The sequence below is a fragment of the Pseudophryne corroboree genome, chromosome 3 (genome assembly GCF_028390025.1).
Source record: "Pseudophryne corroboree isolate aPseCor3 chromosome 3, aPseCor3.hap2, whole genome shotgun sequence".
NCBI lineage: Eukaryota > Metazoa > Chordata > Amphibia > Anura > Myobatrachidae > Pseudophryne > Pseudophryne corroboree.
Genome location: NC_086446.1, coordinates 699,161,327 through 699,189,177, shown reverse-complemented (window position 1 = coordinate 699,189,177; position 27,851 = coordinate 699,161,327). Strand labels below are relative to the sequence as shown.

General features: G+C 46.4%; 1 long non-coding RNA gene across 1 annotated transcript in view; it reads left to right on the top strand.

Annotated features, from left to right (window-relative positions):
- Positions 1-27,151, top strand: part of LOC135058183 (uncharacterized) — a 46,142-nt gene extending 18,991 nt beyond the window's left edge. Inside the window, exons 2-5 of the long non-coding RNA XR_010244661.1 lie at positions 21,177-21,284; positions 21,713-21,765; positions 22,246-22,304; positions 27,048-27,151. This is a non-coding gene — a long non-coding RNA (uncharacterized LOC135058183). The remainder of the gene's footprint in view (positions 1-21,176; positions 21,285-21,712; positions 21,766-22,245; positions 22,305-27,047) is intronic.
- Positions 27,152-27,851: the final 700 nt, after the last annotated feature.

The window sequence follows — 27,851 nt, the reverse complement described above, 5'->3', positions numbered from 1 at the left end:
GGATCCTTGGAAACAATTCTATCTCTTTATTATATCCACCAACACACATACACACTATCAGGTCTGACTCCACGCAGGGGACAAAACGTTCATAGGATTTCCATTGCATTTCCTGTTTAAAAACAACAGGATATTGATTTCCACACCACAAATAAAATCTTCCACTAAATTAACTTAATAGATCACCCATTGGCAGTACATGTGTTTGTTTGGGGTTTATAGAAGCTATCTCAATTTAATTATCCTTATCATAGTGAATAATGCACTGTTTTATAAAGCAATGAATATCTCCTGTAAACAGAAAAGCAATCAAAAGCTTCCAATAAAACGAGGAAAAGCTGCAAATAATAATTGGGTTGGCAACAGCCAATGTAGCACTTTTATTGGTCTTTGTGCTCTTATTTTGCCAAAACATATTGGACTGCTTATTATAAGGTTCATGTATTTATATAGTACTTTATAGCTGCACACACCTACCCTGCATCTACCATACAGGCTTGTAATGACAGCACTGACAAGTACAGCATCTGTTCATATGTAGTAATTTGGGCAGTGCTGCACTTCCCAGTGCTGGTGGCCCCTCCCCTTCTGTGCAACATCATGCTCAGGGGGGTGGGGCTGGTACAGGATGCACTGCAGCCCTGCTGCAACATACGAGGGGTGTGCAATAAGTTTCCAGATGCACAAAAAGTATTATATTTACACAGTGAACATTAAATTTTTTCAAAGTATTTGCTAGAGAAATCTATGCAAAGTTGCATGCGCTCCTACCACATGGTGAAGCAGCTAGACCAGTCCAAAACAGGTTTATGTTCTACATGCTGGATGCAGCTTCCGGAGACTCAAAACAAATCCCACACATCTTGTGGTTGATTTCTGGGAATACAAAGAAGTCACAGGGGACCAAGACGGGACTGGATGGTGGACCAAGCTCATGGATGCGTTCATGGGGCCAGAAAATCCACCACTTTCATGGACTTGTGGACAGGTGCATTGTTGTGATGAAGAAGGGCATCACGAGTGCGAGTGCCTAGAAATGGCTTCCAGCACTTGCGTCAGACACTGGTTGGCATACCAGTCCAGAGTGACTGCTGCACAAGTGATACTATAGCTACGTGACCAATCTTGGCCACAAAAACAGCCACCATCTGTGCTCATCTCAGTACTTCTGTGGTAGCGCACCTCCAACTAGGGTCCACTGGGCCTACTGTTGTTTAGTATCGGGGTTGAAACTGTAGATCCAGGAGTCCACGCCACTGATTTCGCAGAGTTTGTGTGCCCACCATCAAACCTGGCCAGCATGTTTTAGCACCAAGTCACCCGAGCCTCTTCTGCTCTTGAGTCAGCTGATGGTGCACCCAGCATGCAGAAACCTTGCTCAGGCCAAGCTTTTTGTGGAATATCAAGCAGATGGATCCCAATGAGATGCCTTTCTCCATCTCTAACTGGGACACAGTCACCTTGGCGTCCACCTACACTAAGGCCAACATGGCAGTAATGACCTCAGGGATGGCGGACACAGGTCGGCTGCAGCACTATTAATCTTCCAGATACCATCTCCCATGCTGAAATTCTGCAAACCACTTAAACACAGTGGTTCGGAATGGTGCTTCCTCCACAAAAGCAGCTCGCAGTCAGTCAAAATTCATATGCTGTTGCAGACCTTCCTTATGCTGTCGCAGACCTGGATCTCCATTGGCTGCTGTTGAGCTCCATAAAAAAATTTGTGAAGGAAGTGAACATGCTGACTTGGGTGTGTAGTACTTTAATAAACATATTTAATTATTTTAGTAAAAAGAAAGTAACCCTAGGGGTATCTAGCAGACCCTTCCCCAGTGTCGATATTTCACATTGTAGTATTATTCCTCACCTTCCCAGTGGCAACTTCTACTCACATTACCCCCTCCCCAGTGGTAACAGATTCCCCAGTGGCAGTAAACTCACTGAATCAATGGACTCCCTCATTCCCTGCACTGTCACACGGTGGTCTCCACTTCACACTTCCATCAGGCCTGGTAAAAGTAAAGGTGGTGGGGTTGGATTTTTACTATCCCAATCTTTCGCATACACAGTTCTACAACAGGTTCCATCACTCATATTTACATAATTTGAAGTACATTCTATCAGAATTTACACTCCTTTCTCTCTGGTGTTGCAGCTATCTATCACCCATCTGGGCAACCCAAACAATTTCTAGAAGATTTTTCTGCCTGGTTCCCTCACTTCCCATCCTCTGACTTTCAATATTGCTATTGACAGTCCAAAATCTGCTGCTCATGCCTCCAAACTACTCTCTCGGCCTTTCCCCAATAGACTGACTCCTCTACTCATCAGGAGGGCCACTGCCTTGATCTAGTGTTTACCTGCTCAGTTTCTGAATTAACTAACACCCCATTCCCTCTCTCAGATCATAACCCTATCACCTGCATGCTCTACTCCATTACTTCAAACTCAGTGTCACTGAAGTCTTCCAGTCCTCCTCAAACCCGCAGAAATATTAATGCATTTAATCTTCAAGAACTTCCCACCTCACTCCGACTGCTTTCACCTATTTCTGCTTTCACTTCTCCTGAGATAACTCTATCCCATCTGAACCAGACTCTAGAGATAGCCCTTGATGAAGTGGCACCAGCTACCCATCACACTCCACATAGGCCTAGATGTCAACCGTGGCACTCTAAATTAACAAGACACCTACAAAAACTGTCACGTAAAGTTGAGCGCCAGTGGCGTAAATCTCATATTCCAAGGGAATTCCTCACATATAAGACTGTCTACCACTCTTATTGTAATGTCCTGGACACTGCCAAACAAACATATTTCCAAACTCTCATCTCTGTTCAAGCTTTTAACCCCAAACGATTTTTTAATACATTTAAATCACTTCTCAACCCTCCTTCAGCCAACCCACCAGACACTATCAAGGCTCAAGATCTTGCTTCCTACTTCAAGGACAAGATTGATAAGATCCAAGATGAAACAGTATGCTCTTCCTCAACCAATGACATATTCAATTCACTACCTGAACCCTCTGGTACTTTCTCTTCATTTGATCACACAAATGAAGATAAAGTATCAACACTTTTCTCATCCTGCTACTCTACTACCTCTCCTCTTGATCCTATACCCTCACAAATACGTAAATCTCTGTCTCCTCTGCTCATCCCAACCTTAACTAACATTTGTAATCTCTCTCTCTACTGGTATCTTTCCTTCACTGTTCAAGCATGCAGTGATCACTCCCATTCTGAAAAAAACTAAATTCTGACCCTAACTCTCTCTCAAACTACTGTCCCATCTCTTAGCTCCCTTGCCTCTCCAAGCTACTTGGGAAACTTTCCTACACTCGCCTCACACGCCTTCTTAACTCATACAACTTATTGGACCCAAATCAGTCAGGCTTTTGTTCCCAACACTCCACAGAGACAGCACTAACTAAAGTAGTGATTGATCTGGTCTAAAGGTTATTACTCACTTCTTATTCTTCTAGATCTTTCTGCTGCTTTTGACACTGTTGACCACTCTCTTCTCATACAAACACTACAATCCCTAGGTCTTTAGGACACAGCCCTTTCTTGGTTCCTATCTACCTATCTAATCGCTCTTTCAGTGTCCATTTCTCTGAATCCACCTCCTCTTTGCTACCTCTTTCAGTTGGAGTACTGCAAGGCTCAGTCTTAGATCCTCTGCTTTTCTCAATCTATACCACATCTCTTGGTAAACTAATCAGCTCTTTTAGATTTCAGTATATCCGTACGCAGATGATACTAAAATGTACCTATCCGCCCCTGATTTGTCTCTATCCGTATTGGGCCGTTTCACTGAATACCTCTCTGCTGTTTCATCTTGGATGTCATCTCGCCACCTCAAACTTAATATTTACAAAACAGAGGTAATTATATTTCCGCTGGCCAATGGTAGTTACCAATCTGATATTTCTATCACTGTTGAGAACTCGACAATCAACCCTACACCACAAGCTCGCTGACTAGGTGATAACCTTGACTCTGAACGGTCCTTTGTTCCCCATATTTAAACTGTCTCAAAATCATGTTACATGTATCTAAAAAACATGTCCAAAATACGACTACACCTTACACAAGACGCTGCACAAACTCTAATCCATGCTCTCATTATCTCCCACATTGATTATTGCAATAGTCTTCTTACTGGTCTTACTAAGAAGAGACTCTCGCCATTACAATCCATTCTGAATGCAGCTGCAATGCTAATCTTCCTAGCAAGATGTTCATCGTCTGCAGACCCACTATGTCAGTCCCTCCACTGGTCAAAATAAAATACTTTTACTCACACACAAGGCTTTTGACCATACTAAACCAACATACATCTCTTATCTCAAAATATCTCCCAACCCAGCCTCTTCATGCTTCACAAGATTGTGTCTCTCATCCACACTCATTACTCCCATGCACGACTGCAAGACTTTTTTCGGGCTGCTCCCACTCTGTGGAATGCCCTAGCACGTGCAATAAGACTCTCCTCTAGTCTCCAAACCTTCAAGCGTTCCCTGAAAACTCACCTATTCAGACAAGCTTATTAAATTCCAGAACCGTTCACATAACCTTCATAAGCTTTCCTATCCACTTATATCCCAACTGTACAGTCCGCACATATCCTCACATATTTTCTCTTTCTTCACTTTACCTTCCTCCTGACCCTGGTTCATCATTGCAGTGATGTAATATCATGCAGCCCACCAAGAACCATTGCAATCTGGTGCACAACTATGCAATAGATAGCACCTATCCTTGTGTATCCATGCCAGTTTCCCTATAGATTGTAAGCTTGCGAGCAGGGCCTTTGTACCTCTATGACTGTTTGTGATTACCCACCACGTTTGAAGTTCACCGTCCGGAGACCTCTGGTGCAAGTTATGATGACGTCGTAAAGGCACATATATTACCCATGAAAAGCTGTCCGCCTCTGGTCATTTTGCCAACGTACCATGGCTTGCAAATTGCGTCTTTTTTTTTTTTTAAACGCAACATACATGTACAGTTCAAGTGCTTATTGCGTAAAAACTGAAAAATCCCCCCACAATGAGGTACACTTAAAAACTGTGTGCACAGAAAAACAGCACAAAACAAGTGCTGCTGACAATGAACATCTAAGAATGCACTGGCACTTACTATAAATGTATTCCTATTGGTACCTAAGGTATGACCGATGGCATTGGAGAAGTGCCAGTCTTTTACATAAGTTTTATTGCAGTGTTGATCAGTGTTTTACTGTACCTTCCATGATGAAATAATGGCCCAGATTTATCAAGCCTTGGACAGTGATAATTTGCACGGTGATAAAGTACCAAACAATCAGCTCCTAACTGTCATTTTTTTAAAACACAGCCTGTAACAGGCAGTTAGTAGCTGGTTGGCTGGTACTTTATCACCATGCAATTTATCACACTCCAGGGCTTGATAAATATGTATAACAAACTTGTATAAAGTGTGAAGACACACTAAAATGTGAACACACATGCACAGGGCTAAATATATATTTTATTCACTCTTTTTAAAATTATTATTATTATTAAAGTGCACATACTCTGCAGCCAGCAACTCCAGCCCTCATACTACAGGATCAGAATGACCAAAGACCAAGATCTATACCAAAGCTTCCAGCTGAGGCAGCTTTTATTTGCTCTGTTAAAACAGCGTGGTCCTTATTGCCATAAAATAGGTGGTTTGTTTCATACTATACTGTTTATGATTTTAATCAAACCAATGTTTACATTAAGGTGCTTAGGTTTTATATACGGTTATAAACAGTGCCGTCCCCACATGTTTGTGATTGAGAATGACATAAAAACAGAGATTCGGTTTTAACAGAAATTGAGATTTATATGGAAAGAGATCCTCACAGCGGCCAACAAATTGCATTTGTCTGGCAAACAAGCCACATTCAGGCTACTCTAGTTTTACAATACTCACAACTGCAATGTAAGTGGAGAAGAAAGGGTACAAATGTTCTCCACACTGACAATAACATGTAACGCAATGTAATCGGTCATTCTGGACAATATTATCTACATTTAAATAGACATCAGGAAATATTCTCTAATGTAACAGTGCTAGTAACAGGGCCGTCTTTTCGTATGGGCTCAATGGGCTCTTGCCCAAGGGCCCCAAGAGTATAAGGGCCCTATGCTGATAGCTGAGGGTCCCCTCTTTCCAGGGGTACCAAATTTTTGAAAATCGGCCCTGGGGAACCGGAGATATCCGACTTGAAAGCAGTGGTCCCCATCCTAGCCTGTTAATTGCTATTCCCAGTCAGATATCTCGGGTTTTGTTTTTCTGAGTGTATAATCCAAAAGTTGGGACTCTCTTCTTTCGGTGGACACTGGCAGCTTGTCTCTACTATGCCCAGAACCAGAGATATCAGCCTTCAAGTTGCTAGTCCCTGCTCCAGCTCCACACGCCTAATATGCAGTTTTATATTTTCGTTGGTAAATTGCTCTGGCTTCTGAACTCTGATCCCCAAGTCCCCAGCACCTCCTGAAAGGTGGGACTTTATAGTTTTGTATCCCATTCAAAGCTAAGAAATATATTTTCAGAAACTTGAGATATCTTCAGTCAAGTTAGCTGCCCCCCCCCACACTGAAAAATGATGAATATTAATCCCACTCCACTATCCACCCCTCCCATACGTATTAAACACCCCATACCACCCTGGAAGTCATGTACCAGGGCTTCTTCATTCAGCCCAATGCCCCCTTCTACAGTTTAGCCCCATCTGTACAGTAAAGGAGTAATTAGCAGAAATTACTGCTCCAGGTCCTACATGCTGAGCGGAAGATAGAACACCCCCTACTGCCTGCGGGACATCAAATCTGCCGCTGATAGCACCCCCACCCCTACCGCTGAAGGATGGGTAGGGGGCCCAGTGCATTTCTGTGCCCAGGGGCCTACACTGCTGTTAAGACGGCCTTGGCTAGTAAGTAATAGGAAACAATAAACAAGTGTTATTTGTTTTATTTTCTGACTTTCTTACATTAATTAGTATAATAGAGCCAGGCAGAATACCAGGCAGAATACCAAAATGTCTTTTTGATCTTGGAATTTCAATATTTTACTGTAGACATTAATATAATCTAAAAAGGTATACACTATCAAAATCTGTGATACAAAATCAATTTTTATGAAAAGTTATATTAATCACATTCCAGCATCATTCCAAAAATGTGGTTCAAAGACAATTACACAAAGTTAAGTCATTAAAGTCAACTGTTTAAAATATCAAGTAAGTGGAAAAATATGTTATTATTGTAGTCTCTCCAAAATATACATTTGTTTCGCTTAGTTTACATTTTGAAGGTTACAATGTTTTGGGTATGGGTCGTTGGATAGACACAACTTAGGTCGACAGTCATTAGGTCGACCATGGAAGGTCGACATGCATTAGGTCGACAGGGATAATAGGTTGATGTGGTCATTAGGTCGACATGTACTAGGTCGACAGGTCAAAAGATCGACATGGGTTTTTGACTGTTTTTGGCGTTGTTTTCTTCGTAAAGTGACAGGGAACCCCAATTAGTGCACCGTGTTAGCTCACTTTGCTCGCCATGCTTCAGGAAAGGTGCCTCGCTCCGCTACCGCTTCACTCAGCACAGGTTACCATTTCAATCGTAGTCCACGTGGATCTTTAAGTATGAAAATATCCAAAAAATGAAAAAAATTTGAAAAACTCATGTTGGCCTTTTGACCTGTTGACCTAATGACCATGTCGACCTAATGACTGTTTAAGGTGTGTCGACCTAACGACCGTATCCCCATTTTTTTTATTTTGCTTATGAGGCTGCCACTTAGGGCGGCGGGACTTGGCAGAACCACCAAGGGCAGAAATACCAGAACTTGCTGCGGCTGTCCATATACAGTAATTAACACTTTCCCATGTTTAGGGTTTGATTATAAGGGTGAAGAGTTTATTGATCTTAATGGAGTTAATTAATATGAAGGGGTTCATTTAATATGACTGATATAGGAAGTTAGGGGGTTAATGAACATGAATGGAATTAATTGACGACGTGGTGGATAATTAATGATGTGAATGAGGGCATTAATGATTATAAAGGGTTTAATTATGATGAATATGGTTGTCATGTTGCTGCAGAAGGAGTTACTGAGAGGGCCCCTACTCTATTGAAAATGTCACTCGTAAAATGGGCACCGCCTCAGAGGAGACAGTTATTTTAAATGCTAGAGGAAGCGGTGCCCATTTTGGGAGGGACATTTTTAAAACAGTTGAAAGGGCAGTTGCAAACAGTGGTCCCCGCTGGGACTGCAGACCCAATGTGGTGGCAGCAGTGGCCACCGGGGGATTTCCCCTGACAACGAGCAAAACCCCTGGCAATGAGCAGAACCCCTGAGAGCAGGTTGTCACGATCCGGGTATCTGGACGCCATTACTTACCCTTCAGATGCCTCCTAAGGCTGGTTCAGCGTTCCAGGACCGGATCCCGCTGTTCCTGAGTTTCCACATGCAGAATGTCAGAGTGGTGATTTCATCAGCCGCGGCCTCCGCTGTGCCCGCGTGGTTAAATGTGCGCTTGTCAGTCTGGCGTCTCCTGTCTCCTGTGGCCGGCGTCGCCATTACTGTTTCAATTCTCACATGGATTACAAACCAAACTTCCCTCCAAGTGTCTGCATGGGCGCAGCCATCTTGGATTTTGTCATCTGATCATTTCCACCAATCTGCTGTCTGTATTGTTGATTTGCATAATTGCCTAGCCAACCCCTTCCTTGCTGCAGGTATAAGTAAGCTGTGCCTGAGCAAGGAAGTCGTCAGTGCTTTGGTTGTCTAACCTAGTTCCAGTTTGTCTCTCTCCTGTGGTTGTCTTCCAGGTTCCAGCTCCTGTCTCCAGACTTCTGCTATAGAGACCCGCACCAGCATTCCATCTGCGGTGTAGCCTGACTCTCCGATCCATTCTGGACTCACCTATTTCACCGCTCTCAAACAATCACCTGCTTCCAGCCCAGCTTCCAGCAGTGTATAGCTTCTCTTAAAGGGCCGGTGTCCTTTTCTGCAGTTTACCACTCTCCACCGGTATTATTATTTCACCGCTCTCAAACAATCACCTGCTTCCAGCCCAGCTTCCAGCAGTGTATAGCTTCTCTTAAAGGGCCGGTGTCCTTTTCTGCAGTTTACCACTCTCCACCGGTATTATTATTTCACCGCTCTCAAACTCCAAACTTCATTATTATTTCATCGCTCTCAAGTTCGTTTATTATTTAACTGGTTCCAGCCAGTATCCACTCCGTACCAACAACAGTCTGGTTCCAGCCAGTATCCACAGCAGCCGTTTTACCTTCAGCAGCCCAGCCTTTCCTGGAACATCAACTGGTACGATCCTGGGTTCTCTCCATTGCTACAGTCAGGCCTGGTAAGGACTTTCCAACTAGAAGAGTATAAGAACTGTCTCACACTACCAGTGCCTGTGGCCCTTGCCACCCTGTAGTACCCAGGAATTGTATTTATCCTCTGTTGACTTTTATGTTTCCTTTTACTGCTGCTGTGTTACGGAGTTTGTCATAATAAACATCATTGACTTTTATCCTGGTTGTCGTGGTCACGCCTTCGGGCAGTTATTCTACATGTTACTTACATGTCTAGGGGTCTGATACAACCTCCCAGGTTCCGTTACATCTCAGCCCCTACAACTGAGGCTGCCTCCCGTCAGCTCAGGCCCTCAGTTGTGACAGTAAGCACTGACCTAATGAATCCAGCCGGAGACCAGGATCAAGCGGCCAGGCCGATGCAAGAACTGGCAGCCCGACTTGAACATCAGGAGGCTGCACAGGGCCACATCATCCGCTGTCTCCAGGATCTCTCTACACGGCTGGATGGGATTCAAACGACCCTCCGTGGACCTGGCACGTCCGGTGCGTCCACTACAGTGACACCAGCTGTAACCCCACCCTCCTTACCCATTTCCAGTCCACATCTTCATCTTCCAACGCCAGCAAAATTTGATGGATCTCCAAGGTTCTGCAGGGGATTTCTCAATCAATGTGAAATCCACTTTGAGCTTCTTCCTGGCAATTTCTTCAGTGACCGTACCAAAATTGCCTATATCATCTCCCTTCTCAGTGGCTCAGCCCTTGACTGGGCATCACCTTTATGGGAGAAGTCTGATCCCCTGCTATCCTCCTATACTGACTTTGTAGCTACATTCAGGCGCATCTTCGACGAGCCAGGCCGGATAACATCTGCTTCATCTGAGATTCTCCGTTTACGCCAGGGAACACGTACTGTGGGACAGTATCTTATACAGTTTAAAATCCTGGCATCCGAACTGGCATGGAACGACGAGGCCCTGTATGCTGCATTCTGGCATGGCTTATCAGAATGCATCAAGGATGAGTTAGCTACCAGAGACTTGCCCTCTAAGTTGGATGAGCTAATTTCTCTTTGCACGAAGGTTGATCTACGTTTCAGAGAGAGAGCAACCGAGCGAGGAAGATCATCTACTCCTAAATCTTCTGCTCCTCCTCCTCGTCAACCATCTCCATCCAAGGATGAGCCTATGCAAATTAGTCGTTCCCGTCTATCTCCCGCTGAGCGCCGAAGACGTCTCTCTGAGTCTCTCTGTCTCTACTGTGCAGCTCCGTCGCACACTATCAATGCCTGTCCCAAACGTCCGGGAAACTCCAGATCCTAGCTCGCCAAGGAGAGGGCCGGCTAGGAGTAATGATCTCCTCTCCATCTCCTCATGACTGTAACCTCCCAGTGTCGCTCCAAATTGCTCAACGTTACAGGAACGTCATTGCCCTCCTTGATTCCGGAGCAGCTGGGAATTTCATAACCGAAGCTTATGTTAAACGGTGGTCCCTACCCACCGAGAGACTGTCCTCGTCCATCTCTTTGACTGCCGTGGATGGCAGCAAGATTTTTGACGCAGTAATTTCCTTAAGGACTCTTCCAGTTCGTCTGAGAGTGGGAGTTCTTCATTCTGAGTATATTTCTTTTTTAGTGATTCCAAGAGCCACACATCCAGTGGTTTTAGGCCTTCCATGGCTCCGTCTCCACAACCCATCAATTGACTGGACGACTACGCAAATACTGGCATGGGGTCCCTCCTGTGCTGAGACTTGTTTAGCCAAAGTTCTTCCTGTTTGTTCTTCCTTCCCCAGGTCATCTGATGTTCCGCCTCCTCCATATCAAGACTTCACGGACGTGTTCAGTAAAGCCTCTGCTGATATCCTTCCTCCTCATAGAGAATGGGACTGCCCAATCGACCTCATTCCAGGGAAGGTTCCACCGCGAGGCCGAACTTATCCGTTGTCTCTGCCTGAGACACACTCCATGGAAGAGTACATCAAAGAGAACCTGGCGAAGGGTTTCATCCGACCATCTTCTTCTCCAGCCGGCGCAGGCTTCTTCTTCGTTAAGAAGAAAGACGGTGGTCTGCGTCCGTGCATCGACTACAGAGGTCTGAACGACATTACCGTCAAGAACCGATACCCTTTACCCCTGATTACCGAGCTCTTTGATAGAGTTAGTGGTGCAACTATTTTCACAAAGCTGGACTTGAGGGGTGCCTACAATCTCATCCGAATCCGTGAGGGTGACGAGTGGAAGACCGCCTTTAACACCCGTGACGGACATTATGAGTACCTCGTCATGCCCTTCGGATTGAGCAACGCTCCAGCAGTCTTCCAGCACTTCGTGAATGAGATTTTCAGGGACATCTTGTACCGCCATGTCGTGGTTTATCTAGACGACATCCTCATCTTTGCTAATAATCTCGAAGATCATCGTTTCTGGGTAAAAGAGGTTCTTTCACGTCTCCGTGTCAATCACCTCTATTGTAAATTGGAGAAGTGTGTGTTTGAAGTTAAAACCATTCCGTTTCTAGGTTACATTGTGTCCGGTTCCGGACTAGAGATGGATCCTGAGAAACTCCAAGCAATCCAGAATTGGCCAATACCCTTAAGCCTCAAAGGGGTCCAGAGGTTCTTAGGGTTTGCCAATTATTATAGAAAATTTATACGAGACTTTTCCACCATTGTGGCGCCTATCACTGCATTAACCAAGAAAGGTGCTAATCCGTCCAAGTGGTCCGAGGAAGCTACACAAGCCTTTCACCTTCTGAAGCAACGGTTCATCTCTGCACCAGTTCTGAAACAGCCCGACACCGACTCTCCTTTTATCTTAGAGGTAGATGCCTCCTCCGTTGGAGTAGGAGCAATGTTATCCCAGAGGGCCAAAGATGGACATCTACATCCTTGCAGTTTCTTCTCCCGGAAGTTCTCCCCAGCTGAGCGCAACTATGCCATTGGCGATCAGGAGTTGCTAGCCATCAAGCTCGCTCTGGAGGAGTGGAGATACCTGTTGGAGGGAGCTTCCCACTCAATCACCATACTTACCGACCACAAAAATCTTTTATATCTCAAAGGCGCACAATGTCTGAATCCTCGTCAGGCCAGATGGGCACTTTTCTTCTCTAGGTTTGACTTTAAACTCCAGTTCTGTCCGGGTTCTCAGAATCGTAAGGCCGATGCCCTTTCCCGCTCATGGGAGCAAGAAAATGAGTCCGAGTCTGCAGACAAGCATCCTATTATTAATCCGTTGGCATTCTCCACGGTAGGGATGGACTCTACGCCTCCACCAGGGAAAAGTTTTGTTAAGCCAGTTCTAAGGAAGAAGCTCATGCATTGGGCCCATGCTTCCCGTTTTGCTGGACATACAGGCATTCAGAAAACCCTTGAATTTATTTCTAGGTCCTACTGGTGGCCAACTCTGAAGAAGGACGTTATGGAATTTATTGCCTCCTGCCCAAAGTGTGCCCAACACAAAGTCTCCCGCCAGTCGCCTGCGGGGCAACTGGTTCCATTATCTGTTCCCCGTCGACCTTGGACCCATTTGTCGATGGACTTTGTTTCCGATCTACCTATCTGCAACAAGTTTAATACCATCTGGGTGGTAGTTGACCGGTTCACCAAGATGGCACATTTCATCCCTCTCACCGGTCTTCCGTCAGCTTCCAAGTTGGCTCAAGTGTTTATACAAGAGATCTTCCGACTTCACGGTCTTCCTGAAGAGATCATCTCGGATCGTGGAGTACAATTTGTAGCCAAATTTTGGCGAAGTTTGTGTCAAGCCCTCCAAGTCAAGTTAAAGTTTTCCACGGCTTACCATCCTCAGACCAATGGTCAAACCGAGAGGGTGAATCAGGACTTGGAGGCCTTCCTCCGTATATATGTGTCTTCCTCTCAAGATGACTGGGTTCAACTTCTTCCTTGGGCCGAGTTCAGCCACAACAATCAATACCATTCCTCATCTTCTTCTACACCATTCTTCATTAATCATGGATTCCACCCTAAAGTCCCAGAATTCCAACCGCTTCCCGCAACTTCTGTTCCAGCAGTGGATGTCACCTTGCGTCAGTTTTCAAATAACTGGAGGAACGTCCGCGCAGCCCTGCTTAAAGCCTCATTCAGGTATAAGAAGTTTGCCGATAGGAAGCGTAGAGCGGTTCCTGCTCTCAAGGTGGGTGATCGTGTGTGGCTGTCCACGAAGAATTTGAGGTTGAGAGTTCCCAGCATGAAATTTGCACCTCGCTACATCGAACCCTTCAAGATTGAACAAGTCATCAATCCTGTTGCCTACAGGTTACAGTTACCATCCTTCTTAAAAATACCCAGGACATTTCATGTTTCTTTGTTGAAACCGCTGATCCTGAATCGGTTTCATTCCGCACTTCCTCCAGCTCCCAAAGTTCAGACTCAACGGGGAGTCGAGTACGAGGTGGCCAAGATTTTGGACTCACGTTTCCGTTACGGTCAGTTACAATACCTCATTGACTGGAAGGGCTATGGTCCTGAAGAACGCTCTTGGACCAATGCCTCAGACGTCCATGCTCCTGCCTTGGTCCGAAATTTCCACGCAAAGTTTCCTTTAAAGCCTAAGAAGTGTCCTGGGGCCACTCCTAAAGGGGGGGGTGCTGTCACGATCCGGGTATCTGGACGCCATTACTTACCCTTCAGATGCCTCCTAAGGCTGGCTCAGCGTTCCAGGACCGGATCCCGCTGTTCCTGAGTTTCCACATGCAGAATGTCAGAGTGGTGATTTCATCAGCCGCTGCCTCCGCTGTGCCCGCGTGGTTAAATGTGCGCTTGTCAGTCTGGCGTCTCCTGTGGCCGGCGTCGCCATTACTGTTTCAATTCTCACATGGATTCCAAACCAAACTTCCCTCCAAGTGTCTGCATGGGCGCAGCCATCTTGGATTTTGTCATCTGATCATTTCCACCAATCTGCTGTCTGTATTGTTGATTTGCATAATTGCCTAGCCAACCCCTTCCTTGCTGCAGGTATAAGTAAGCTGTGCCTGAGCAAGGAAGTCGTCAGTGCTTTGGTTGTCTAACCTAGTTCCAGTTTGTCTCTCTCCTGTGGTTGTCTTCCAGGTTCCAGCTCCTGTCTCCAGACTTCTGCTATAGAGACCCGCACCAGCATTCCATCTGCGGTGTAGCCTGACTCTCCGATCCATTCTGGACTCACCTATTTCACCGCTCTCAAACAATCACCTGCTTCCAGCCCAGCTTCCAGCAGTGTATAGCTTCTCTTAAAGGGCCGGTGTCCTTTTCTGCAGTTTACCACTCTCCACCGGTATTATTATTTCACCGCTCTCAAACAATCACCTGCTTCCAGCCCAGCTTCCAGCAGTGTATAGCTTCTCTTAAAGGGCCGGTGTCCTTTTCTGCAGTTTACCACTCTCCACCGGTATTATTATTTCACCGCTCTCAAACTCCAAACTTCATTATTATTTCATCGCTCTCAAGTTCGTTTATTATTTAACTGGTTCCAGCCAGTATCCACTCCGTACCAACAACAGTCTGGTTCCAGCCAGTATCCACAGCAGCCGTTTTACCTTCAGCAGCCCAGCCTTTCCTGGAACATCAGCTGGTACGATCCTGGGTTCTCTCCATTGCTACAGTCAGGCCTGGTAAGGACTTTCCAACTAGAAGAGTATAAGAACTGTCTCACACTACCAGTGCCTGTGGCCCTTGCCACCCTGTAGTACCCAGGAATTGTATTTATCCTCTGTTGACTTTTATGTTTCCTTTTACTGCTGCTGTGTTACGGAGTTTGTCATAATAAACATCATTGACTTTTATCCTGGTTGTCGTGGTCACGCCTTCGGGCAGTTATTCTACATGTTACTTACATGTCTAGGGGTCTGATACAACCTCCCAGGTTCCGTTACATCTCAGCCCCTACAACTGAGGCTGCCTCCCATCAGCTCAGGCCCTCAGTTGTGACACAGGTACTGGGGCATAATTTGATGATGGGGCATAACTGTGGGGGCATAGTATGGTGACTGGGGCATTACTGTGGGGGCACAATATGGTGAACATCTGCCGGCTAGTAAAGTATTATCTGACCAAGAGGCGGGTGCAGCATTCGGAGCCAGGGCACAGGAATCAGCAGCAAGGCTAGCGTCCGGGAGAGCAAAGGCTGTAGGAGGGAGAGAGAGCTCTGGCGGGTGCGCGTCACATCGTGAGGCGGAGAGAGAAGAAAATTTCTCTTTCAATGCACCCAGTGCGGCCACCGCTGATCACGGTGCTGCAGGCGTGGCGTGTGGGGGGTGCCAGCCATTAGGGGGTGCCTGTGCGCACCAGGCACCCCCCGTGCACACACCTTTGGTGTCAGGGGCATAACTGTCAGAGCATAATATGGTGTCAGGGTGTTTTTTTGTGGTGAGGGAGGCCCTGCCTATGTTGTCAGTCCCAGGCCCAGGGCCGGAGCTTCCACTAGGCAGCTTTAGGCAGCTGCCTAGGGGCGCCGGGACCTGAGGGGGCAGCCTGCTACAGCTGCCTAAAAAGGTAGCATAGTCCTACCTTTCCCAGCCACTGCAATCCCCCAGAATGCGTATTTTACAGTAGCCGTGACTGCTAAGCTCCCGTATTGCAGCTTCCAGCTACACCTCCACCCGGCACAGGCATTAACTTTGACAGCTCCTGGAGTCCTGGCTGGGGGTGGCATGGAGCACTGCTCTTCATTCCAGGCTCTTTCACAGACTACTCAGTTCCAACTGTGCACTGCAGCCTGCAGGTAAGGTGACTGCACAGTGCATTCTCTGCATTGATAAGGAAAGAAAGCGAGAGCAGCGGTGTGGTGAGGGGGTGGGTGGGTGGGGGGGGGGACATAAGGAGCAGGCATGCGCACAGTCTGGGGGGATGAGCAGCAGCATGAACACAGATTTTGGGGGGGATAGAACAGCAGACATTTAACAGAGTAGGGGGGAGGGGGTGAGAGCAGCATGCCTTTCATCTGAAGGGTGGGTAGGGGGAAGGGGCAGAAGGCAGAAGTTTTGCCTATGGTGCCGAGAAACCTTGCACCGGCCCTGCCTGCCTCTAGTCTATGGCTCCTGTCCTAACTGCTGCTGCCGGCTGCCTCAGTCACTGCCTGAACGAACAAATGGTTCAGGTTATCTGCGCTATAGTGTACTACTTATAGTGTATTGTTACCACTTTTAGTGATAATAAACATTTATGGGAAATAAAGGAAAAAAGGAATATCGCCCTTCTTTTTAATATAGTGTGGTCTCCAATTTCTAGAGATACCATTCAATGTAGTAACACACTCCCGTTATAACACAGTAGCAATTTTGTGACCACACAGGTGTTACAATGTTTCTCCTTTCTGTCTAGGGCTGACTGCTAATGTTGAAAAACTGTTCTCCTTTAGCTTGGCTGATGGGCCGACACTTACTTTAGTGTTCTCACCCGCAGTCATCAAAAGGTATCTTTATCGTACATCCACATATCACTGCAAACTATGCTGAACAATGATTCTGACTTACATTAGAATTCGGTCTCGCGTGTCCCAAAAGGTATCTTTATGGTCCCTCACTTCGTGTCAGAGAAAGACGTGTAGTATAAATCCAAAAAGAAACGGTTTATTCAACCAAAACATCAGTTAAAATACAGGTATGCTGAAAAACGTCACTTGTGGGGAGATGCAATGCAAAGCGTCCTTCCCGGTCTCTGTTCGTGCTGCAGTTCACGATCGGTGCCGGGCGGAAAGATGTCAAGCAGCGGCTTTGCCTTCCCACGGGTGATATTGCCAGCTCCAGATATGTAGACGGCCTCAACGCGTTTCGGATAGTTCTCTATCCTTCCTCAAGAGATGCCGCCATGTCCAGTTCTCCGGGTATTTATCCCCTGAGGATTCTAGTCACGTGATTCAACGGATCCAATCCGCATCACCTATACCCGGCTTCACTCATTCAAAAATTAAAAACGGGCTATCATCACCTCCCTATTGTCGTCATTTCCATCTACATTCAATGTATTAAAATCTTACTTTTACATACGTTAAAACAATGCAGTTCATCTATTGAGCGTTATACATAAAAGATTTAAAACAGGATGATGGTCCTATCTAATATCTATACATTGTAATTTCTACAGTTGTAACGAGTTGGTTATACATTCTCAAGTTTATTAGAAGCCGGGTATATGAGTGAATGTCCGTGTAAATAAAAAAGAACAGAGAGGGGATACATGTTAGTTGTTATACAATAGTCCATGACATCATTCAATGTAGCATTTTTCATATATTATAGGAACCATTTTGATTCAAAATCGATGTTTAATCCATTCGGTGTCAGAGTTTTCATCTCATATATGGTGCGCATTTCCAGTCTAGCTAGTGCAGATTCCATATCTTTAGTGCGCCAATTACTTTTACCTAATTTGATCCCACAAAATGATTTTAGTTCTTTAATTTCACATTTATGGCGGTCTTTAAAGTTTATGGATACACTATGGTTCTCAAAACCTTTTTTAATATTTCGTACATGTTCTGATAGGCGCTCTTTCAGCATTCTGCTTGTTCTACCGATATACTGGATCCCACACATACATTCCAGGAGATATATAACATTTTTACTGTTGCAAGTGATGAAATCCCTGATCGAATATTCTACCTTGGTTATGTTAGATTCATATTTTTCTACCTTATTCGGAGTTCTACAATTTTTGCACATACTGCACTGGCCACATCTATAGAAGCCTTTTGAGATAATTCTAGTGGTCATTTTCTGTACAGGCAGAGCACTTCTAACCAATTTGGAGCCTAGGTTTTCAGCTTTTTTATATACAAATCTGGGATAATCCTTGATAGCATTTCTAAGAAGAGGGTCTCTTTTAAGAATGTGCCAGTGTTTTTTGATGATTTTTTCTACCTGTCGATATTATGTAGTATAGGAGGTGATGAATAGAACCTCCTTATTGAAGTCCTGGGTATTATTTTTCTTATTTATGCCCTGTAGCATTATACGTCAATCCATCTTTCTACATTTCTGTCTTGCACCTTGAATTATCTCTGGTTTGAACCCTTTATCTAAAAATCGTTTTTCCATAACATCTGCTTGTTCTTCATATGTTTCTAACATAGAGCAGTTCCTCCTAAGTCTTTGGAACTGACTGTTAGGTATGCTTTTGATCCAATTTTCGTGGTGATTACTTTTGAAATCAACATACGAATTGCAGTCTGTTGGTTTAGTGTAATTTTGAGTGATTAATTTAGTGCCCTCCGGATATATTGTCAAGTCCAAAAAATTACTCTCCGACTTACTTATCTCAAAGGTTAATTGTATATGTTTATCATTTGAGTTCAAGAAGGAACAGAAATCTTGTAGAGCCCCCTCCGTGCCTCCCCATATAAACATATCATCCACATAACGGAACCAGGACACTAGGCTGGCACTCCATGGATGTTCTGCCCATACCTGTTGGTCCTCCCAATGGGCCATGAATAAATTAGCGTAACTGGGTGCCAGCCTAGTGCCCATCGCTGTCCCGGACGTCTGCATGTAGAAGTCTCTTTCATACCAAAAGAAGTTGTTATGGAAAAACGATTTTTAGAAAAAGGGTTCAAACCAGAGATAATTCAAGGTGCAAGACAGAAATGTAGAAAGATGGATAGACGTATAATGCTACAGGGCATAAATAAGAAAAATAATACCCAGGACTTCAATAAGGAGGTTCTATTCATCACCTCCTATACTACACAATATCGACAGGTAGAAAAAATCATCAAAAAACACTGGCCCATTCTTAAAAGAGACCCTCTTCTTAGAAATGCTATCAAGGATTATCCCAGATTTGTATATAAAAAAGCTGAAAACCTAGGCTCCAAATTGGTTAGAAGTGCTCTGCCTGTACAGAAAATGACCACTAGAATTATCTCAAAAGGCTTCTATAGATGTGGCCAGTGCAGTATGTGCAAAAATTGTAGAACTCCGAATAAGGTAGAAAAATATGAATCTAACATAACCAAGGTAGAATATTCGATCAGGGATTTCATCACTTGCAACAGTAATAATGTTACATATCTCCTGGAATGTATGTGTGGGATCCAGTATATCGGTAGAACAAGCAGAATGCTGAAAGAGCGCCTATCAGAACATGTACGAAATATTAAAAAAGGTTTTGAGAACCATAGTGTATCCATGCACTTTAAAGACAGCCATAAATGTGAAATTAAAGAACTAAAATAATTTTGTGGGATCAAATTAGGTAAAAGTAATTGGCGCACTAAAGATATGGAATCTGCACTAGCTAGACTGGAAATGCGCACCATATATGAGATGAAAACTCTGACACCGAATGGATTAAACATCGATTTTGAATCAAAATGGTTCCTATAATATATGAAAAATGCTACAATGAATGATGTCATGGACTATTGTATAACAACTAACATGTATCCCCTCTCTGTTCTTTTTTATTTACACGGACATTCACTCATATACCCGGCTTCTAATAAACTTGAGAATGTATAACCAACTCGTTACAACTGTAGAAATTACAATGTATAGATATTAGATAGGACCATCATCCTGTTTTAAATCTTTTATGTATAACGCTCAATAGATGAACTGCATTGTTTTAACGTATGTAAAAGTAAGATTTTAATACATTGAATGTAGATGGAAATGACGACAATAGGGAGGTGATGATAGCCCGTTTTTAATTTTTGAATGAGTGAAGCCGGGTATAGGTGATGCGGATTGGATCCGTTGAATCACGTGACTAGAATCCTCAGGGAATAAATACCCGGAGAACAGGACATGGCGGCATCTCGAGGAAGGATAGAGAACTATCCGAAACGCGTTGAGGCCGTCTACATATCTGGAGCTGACAATATCACCCGTGGGAAGGCAAAGCCGCTGCTTGACATCTTTCCGCCCGGCACTGATCGTGAGCTGCAGCACGAACAGAGACCGGGAAGGACGCTTTGCATTGCATCTCCCCACAAGTGACGTTTTTCAGCATACCTGTATTTTAACTGATGTTTTGGTTGAATAAACCGTTTCTTTTTGGATTTATACTACACGTCTTTCTCTGACACGAAGTGAGGGACCATAAAGATACCTTTTGGGACACGCGAGACCGAATTCTAATGTAAGTCAGAATCATTGTTCAGCATAGCTTGCAGTGATATGTGTATGTACGATAAAGATACCTTTTGATGACTGCGGGTGAGAACACTAAAGTAAGTGTCGGCCCATCAGCCAAGCTAAAGGAGAACAGTTTTTCAACATTAGCAGTCAGCCCTAGACAGAAAGGAGAAACATTGTAACACCTGTGTGGTCACAAAATTGCTACTGTGTTATAACGGGAGTGTGTTACTACATTGAATGGTATCTCTAGAAATTGGAGACCACACTATATTAAAAAGAAGGGCGATATTCCTTTTTTCCTTTATTTCCCATAAATGTTTATTATCACTAAAAGTGGTAACAATACACTTTAAGTAGTACACTATAGCGCAGATAACCTGAACCATTTGTTCGTTCATGCTGCTTTGATTGCGGGTAGAGGTGTAACCCGATCAGGTTATCAGCTGCATTAATCAGAAGCGCAGTTAGGAAACACTTTCTTTTTTCAGTCACTGCCTGTCACAGTGTATTACAGGCAGCGGCACTGGCAGCATGAACAGGCCTTCTCTCCCTGCGACAGACGCAGGCAGGGCCCCGCATGGCCAAACACCCCCTCCCTTTCCTTACTTAATTTCTCCTCCCTCCTGCCCTGTCAAACTAGTTGACAGATAGGCAGCAGCAGCACCACCCCCTCTTCTTCCCTTCTCTCTAAAGCCACTGCAGTCTTCAGCACTGCCCCCCCCTCTTTTTCTTCTCTCCCCTCACAGGAGTGGCGCGTAATGGCATCCAGCAGAAGAGGAACCTATGCAGAAAGAGGAGGGCCATCAAGAACAGGAGTGGAAAAGGCAGAAGTAGCACACTGCTGCAGAAAAAAGGTAAGTTTTTTTTAATTGCAAATGTTTGTAGCTATTTAATAAGGGAATATTTAAAACAATTTGGGTTATAGAAAATCGTAATGGGTGAGGTGAGGTGAAGTGGGGTACAGATGTAATCACGCACGTTGTGGCTATATCTAGGTGCATTTGTGCCTCGTTTGCCACGACCGCGTGCGCATCTTAGATTTAGATGTGCACTCACCCCATTCACAGTGAATGAGGCGGCAAAAGTCGCAGTCCGGCGCGGCTAGGTGTGGGCGCGCCTAGCCGCACCAGGGGTGCATGTCCCGCCAGGATGTAGCCACGATGAGTGTGGCTAAATCTGTATATGTGTAGATTTAATTTAAAATATGAATTATAATATTATATTAATTATGATTATTGCAATCATTAATTATAATATAAACATATGATTTTGTCCATTGTAGGTATTGTCGCACGGTGAGGACCTTCTCTGGCTGTCCGATTGGAGTCAAGTGAGGTAAACTTAAATTTTTTAATGCTGTTTCCCACTGTCTGTCACCCACTGCTTCTCCGCAGCGTCACCCTCTGCCCGCCATCTCCCGCTGCCTCTCCCCAGCCATCACCCTCTCCCCGTCACCTCTCTACTTTCACCCACTGACTCTCACCCTTTCCCTGTAACCCACTGACTCTCCCCCTCTACCCATCACCTCTCTCTCCTGTCACCCACAGACCGTCACCCTCTCTACCTGTCACCCGCTGACTCTCACTATGTCCCTGTCACCCTTTTAGTGGCCATCACCTCTCTCTCCTGTCACCCACTGACTTTCACCATCTCCCCATCACCTTCTACCTGTCACCCACTGACTCTCACCCTCTCCAAACCACCTCTCGTCCCTGTCACTCTCTCCATGCCACCCACTGCCTTTCTCTGGCATCACCCTCTATCCGTCTTCCACTGCCTCTCCCAGTCATAAACATATTATGTTGTGCATTGTAGGTATTGTATCACGGTGAGGACCTTCACTCGTTGTCCGGTTGGAGTCAAGTGATTGTGAGGTAAGCTTACATATCTTTATTGTTTTCCACAGCCTCTCACTCACAGCCTCTCCGCAGTGCCACCCTCTGGCCATCATCTCCTGCTGCCTCTCCCCGGCTGTCACCCTCCTCCTGTCACTCTCCCTTTCACCCACTGACTCTCACCATCTCCCCATCACTTTCTCCTCTGTCACCCACTGATTCTCACCCTTTCCCTGTCACCCACTGACTCTTACCCTCTCACTGTTACCCACTTACTCGCACCATCTCCCCGTCACCTCTCTCTCCTGTCACCTACTGACTCTCACTATCTCCACTATTCTCACCTCTCTTCTGTCACCCTTTCCCTGTTACCCAGTGACTCTTGCCCTCTACCAGTTACCCTCTCCCGGTCACCCACTGACTTTCACCCATCACCATCTCCCCATCACCCTTTCTCTCTTTTTTTACCCTCTCCTTGTCACCTTCTACCTCTCAGTGTCACCTTCCACTTCTCACTGTCACCCATTGCCTGTCTGCAGCGTCACCCTCGTCATGTCTCCCACTGACTCACGGCTGTCCCCCTTTACCTCTCCACAGTGTCACCCACTGCCTGTCACCCTCTACATTTCCCTGCTGTCACCCTCAATCCAACTCCATCTCCTACTACCTATCCCCGCCACAAACTGCTTTTCTTTGGGGACACCATCTATATGCCAAGGAGTGCCCGCCTCCATAGGAGACCTGTGTGGCTGTGCTGTGTAATCGGGTAGTGTCTCTGTCTCTCCCACTTGCTCCTCTCCCTCTCCCTGACACTCTTTATCTCTCCCTGACAAAGTCTCTCTCTCCCTGACAAAGTCTTCCTCTCCCTGACACTCTCCCTCTCCCCCTGGCACTGTTTCCCTCTCTCTCTCTCTCCCTGACACTGTCTCCCTCTCTCTCTCTCCCTGACACTGTCTTCCTTTCTCTCCCCCTGGCACTGTTTCCCTCTCTCTCTCTCCCTGACACTGTCTCCCTCTCTCTCTCTCCCTGACACTGTCTTCCTTTCTCTCTCCCTGACACGGTCTCCCTCTCTCTCTTCTCCCTGACACTGTTTCCCTCTCTCTCTCCCTGATACTGTTTCCCTCTCTCCCTGACACATGTCTTTCTCCCTATTTCTATCCTTGACACTCTTCCCCGACCGTGGTGCCGCCTCAATTTGTCCCCGTAGTTCTGCCTCCTTCTTCTGGTGGCTCCGCCCCCAGGGGCACCAAACTCAGGCTCTGACTCCCCCCCCCCCCAAACCTATAAATGTTCTGACGCCCTTGCTGACAAGTTGTGTAAGGAGAAGAGCTGATAGAGGACGGGGGCAGCACCTTCACCCGGGATGGCAAGATTTACAGCAGCGGACAGTACTTCTCCAACCACCGGCTGATCGCTCAGCAAGGTCTGCAAAGCAGGGAGGTGCTCTCCCTGTTCTGCTACCTTGCTGATGTGCACTGTAGCTGCCGCAGCCTCCGCCCTTCACTGAATGTCAGGCAGTGGGTAGCGGCACCAGCAGCATGAAGAGCGCGTCCTGCCTCTCCCCCTCTCGATGACAGTGCCCGGCAAAACTAAAGGGGGTCCAGGTGTGCACCGGGCTGGGACCACCCATTGGCCATATCACAAAAATTTTAAATATATTTCCGCTGTCACCGCCCGCCCTGTCAAATCCAGGAGGAGACTAGCAGCTCTGAGTCCCGTCCCGAGCTCCGCCTCCCCATTGCGCTGCTTTAAGTCCACGGGTAGCTGCTTGGTGTGACATGATGATGTCACACCAAGAGCAAAGCCTGACCCTCCCCCTGCAAAGACTAACCGTGGAAGAGCGGCACGCAATAACTAGGAGGTGGAGAAGAGAGACATCAGAAATAGAGACCCACGTGTGACAGCTGCCTGTCCCTTAAGTGGAGAGGAGGCACTGCTTCAGCCTTTATCAGGTAAGTGACAGTCGGGGGCTCTCTGCGTAGCATATAGACTACATATTAAGTTTCATTTTCAGAAATCCCACACATAGATTTAAAGCATTTGTTTATTCTAATAGAGCTATATTTTTTTAATGTTACACATACACACATATATTTATATACACATAATTTTAAATAAAATTCCACAGAAGGCATATGTCAGGAAAAGTATATCTTAGGTACACAGATTACTGCATCCTATGTACACATGCCCCCACCCTCCCATTGACTCCCAGTCAGCGTCCCGACCCTCACCGTCCCTCTAACCCCATCAGCGTCCCTACCCTCACCCTCCCTCTAACTCCCTGTCATCGCCCCTACCCTCACCTTCCCTCTAACCCCCCTCAGTGTCCCTACCCTCACCCTCCGTCTCCCCCTCAGCATCCGTGCCCTCACCCTCCCTCTAACCCCCCTCAGCGTCCCTACCCTCACCCTCCCTCTAACCCCCCTCAGCGTCCCTGCCCTCACCCTCCTTCTAATCCCCCTCAGCGTCCCTATCATCTCCCTCCCTCTAACCACCATCAGCGTCCCTGCCCTCACCCTCCCTCTAACCCCCATCAGCATCCCTACCCTCACCTTCCCTCTAACCCCCCTCAGTGTCCCTACCCTCACCCTCCGTCTCCCCCTCAGCATCCGTGCCCTCACCCTCCCTCTAACCCCCCTCAGCGTCCCTACCCTCACCCTCCTTCTAATCCCCCTCAGCGTCCCTATCATCACCCTCCCTCTAACCACCCTCTGCGTCCCTATCCTCACCCTCTCTCTAACCCCCGTTAGCGTCCCTACCCACACACCCCCTCTAACTCCCCCTCAGCGTCCCTGCCCTCACACTCCCTCTAACCCCCCTCAGTGTCCCTACCCCCACCCTCCCTCTAACCCCCCTCAGTGTCCCTACCCTCACCGGACCTCTAACCCCCCTCAGTGTCCCTGCCCTCACCCTCCCTCTAATCCCCCTCAGCGTCCCATTCCTCACCCTCCCTCTAACCCCCGTTAGCGTCCCTACCCACACCCCCCCTCTAACTCCCCCTCAGCGTCCCTGCCCTCACCCTCCCTCTAACCCCCCTCAGTGTCCCTACCCTCACCCTCCCTCTAACCCCCCTCAGTGTCCCTACCCTCACCGTCCCTCTAACCCCCCTCAGTGTCCCTACCCTCACCCTCCCACTGTCTTCCCCTCAGCGTCCCTGCCCTCACCTTCCATCTAACCCCCTCAGTGTTCCTACCCTCACCCTCCCTCTAACCCCCCTCAGCGTCCCTGCCCTCACCCTCCCACTAACTCCCCCTCAGCCTCCCTGACCTCACCCTCCCTTTAACCCCCCTCAGCCTCCCTACCGTCACCCTCCCTCTAATCCCCCTCAGCGTTCCTATCCTCACCCTCCCTCTAACTCCCTGTCCTCGCTCCTGCCCTCACCCCCCCTCTAACCCCCCCCTCAGCATCCCCGCCCTCACCTTCCCTCTAACTCCCCCTCAGCATCCCTGCCTTCACCCTTCCTCTAACTCCCCCTCAGCGTCGCTGCTCTGCCCCTTCCTTGTGAGACCACACCCCCTTTTTTGCAGCACGCTGTCCCTTTATGAGTTAAGGGAGGGTGCAAAATGATAGTTTGCAGTGCTGCTTCTTTATCAGGCGGTGGCTGTGGAACCTATAAGATGGCGCTCCCACATTGTTTCACCTAAGGGACTGTGTATTTAGGATGGGGGGTGGGGGGGGTGGTGTCCCCGAAGATTTGCCTAGGGAGCTGAGGATCCTTGCACTGGCCCTGTAATTAATACATCCTATATATTAGGCTAAATAGTTACTTGCTGGCCAACTGTTTTTAAATGGCAAGGAAAAATATTAAAAACTTCTCTTATGAGAAATCAGTGCACTGAATGAGTTCTGCTGTTCTTTGACAGCGTGTTGTTACTTAGTATCAGTCAATAAATTAACTGTAGTGCACTGAAGAATATGGAGATGTAACGGCTCTAAGTACTTGTTACAAGTGTCCATTTACCTCCTAGATAGAGACAGCGGTGTGGTCCTGCCCTCAGTACCGAGCGTCCTCGGATCAAAGTTGTATGTCCACGGGGGTTGCCTTTTCCGTCACCAGCTGTAGATATCAGATTATTCCACAGAAGGAAATGTAGAGGAACACTTGGTGCTGACGCTTCATCCAGACTTGAAAAAGTCACGTGGTTCCGTGACGAAACGCGTCAGTCTCCGGGCACTCAACCGTAGCTGCAGCAGTGTCATTGGCAAAGACGGAGGTGTACGGCTAGGCAGAGCAGGAGTACCATCGGACTTTGCTACTCGTCCATCCCGCCGCAAGCTGATTTACACACGCTGGATGAAGCGTCAGCACCAAGTGTTCCTCTACCTTTCCTTCTGTGGAATAATCTGATATCTACAGCTGGTGACGGAAAAGGCAACCCCTGTGGACATACAACTTTGATCCGAGGACGCTCGGTACTGGGGGGCAGGACCACACCGCTGTCTCTATCTAGGAGGTAAATGGACACTTGTAACAAGTACTTAGAGCCGTTACATCTCCTTATTCTTCAGTGCGCTACAGTTAATTTATTGACTGATACTAAGTAACAACACACTGTCAAAGAACAGCAGAACTCATTCAGTGCACTGATTTCTCATAAGAGAAGTTTTTAATATTTTTCCTTGCCATTTAAAAACAGCTGGCCAGCAAGTAACTATTTAGCCTAATATATAGGATGTAGTAATTATCTACTGGTTACATTACCCATTGATGTCATTTTTAGCAGAATATTCAATAAATTTCTTATTCTATCTAATTACCGGCTCTGATTATATTATTAGATATTCACTATGAACCTATGAGCGATATTCAGGTCCCGGAATTGACGTCAGACACCCGCCATGCAAATGCCTGGACACGCCTGCTTTCGCTGCACCACTCCCAGAAAATGGTCAGTTGACGCCCCGGAACGCCTTCCTCTTGTCAATCTTCTTGCGATCGTGGCAGCGATCGCTTTCTTTGTTCTTTTTGTCGTTGCCCAGCGATGGTCGTCACTGGGTAATGACGCGCCTGCGCATTGCGGCCGCTGCGCATGCGCAGTACCGACCCATTTGCACCACTGCGGAAGACTGCAGCGTGCGAACGGGTCGGAATGACCCCCTATGTGCACTGCAGGTGTGGCAGATATAACATTTGCAGAGATAATTAGATTTGGGTTGGATGTGTTAAAGCTGCAATCTAAATTGCAGTGTAAAAATAAAGCAGCCTGTATTTACCCTGCAGAGAAACAATATAACCCACCCAAATCTAACTCTCTCTGCACATGTTATATCTGCCACACCTGAAGTGCACATGGTTTTGCCCAACTGCTAACAAATTTGCTGCTGCGATCAACTCTGAATTACCCCCTAAATCCCCTCTGTGTTCCCAATTGCTGAATAGGTGGGTAACTTGCAGGAAAGTAATAATGGAAATTATGAGACGTGCAGACAAATGTAGGGACATCTCTGTCACAAGAATTAAAAGCATAGGGGTATGTTCAATTGATGTCGGATCCTTCCCGACGGAATGGATCTGACACCTCAGTATTCTGTTCCCAACAATGCCAATCTGACCTTTTTTAAAGTTGGATTGATATTGTCAGA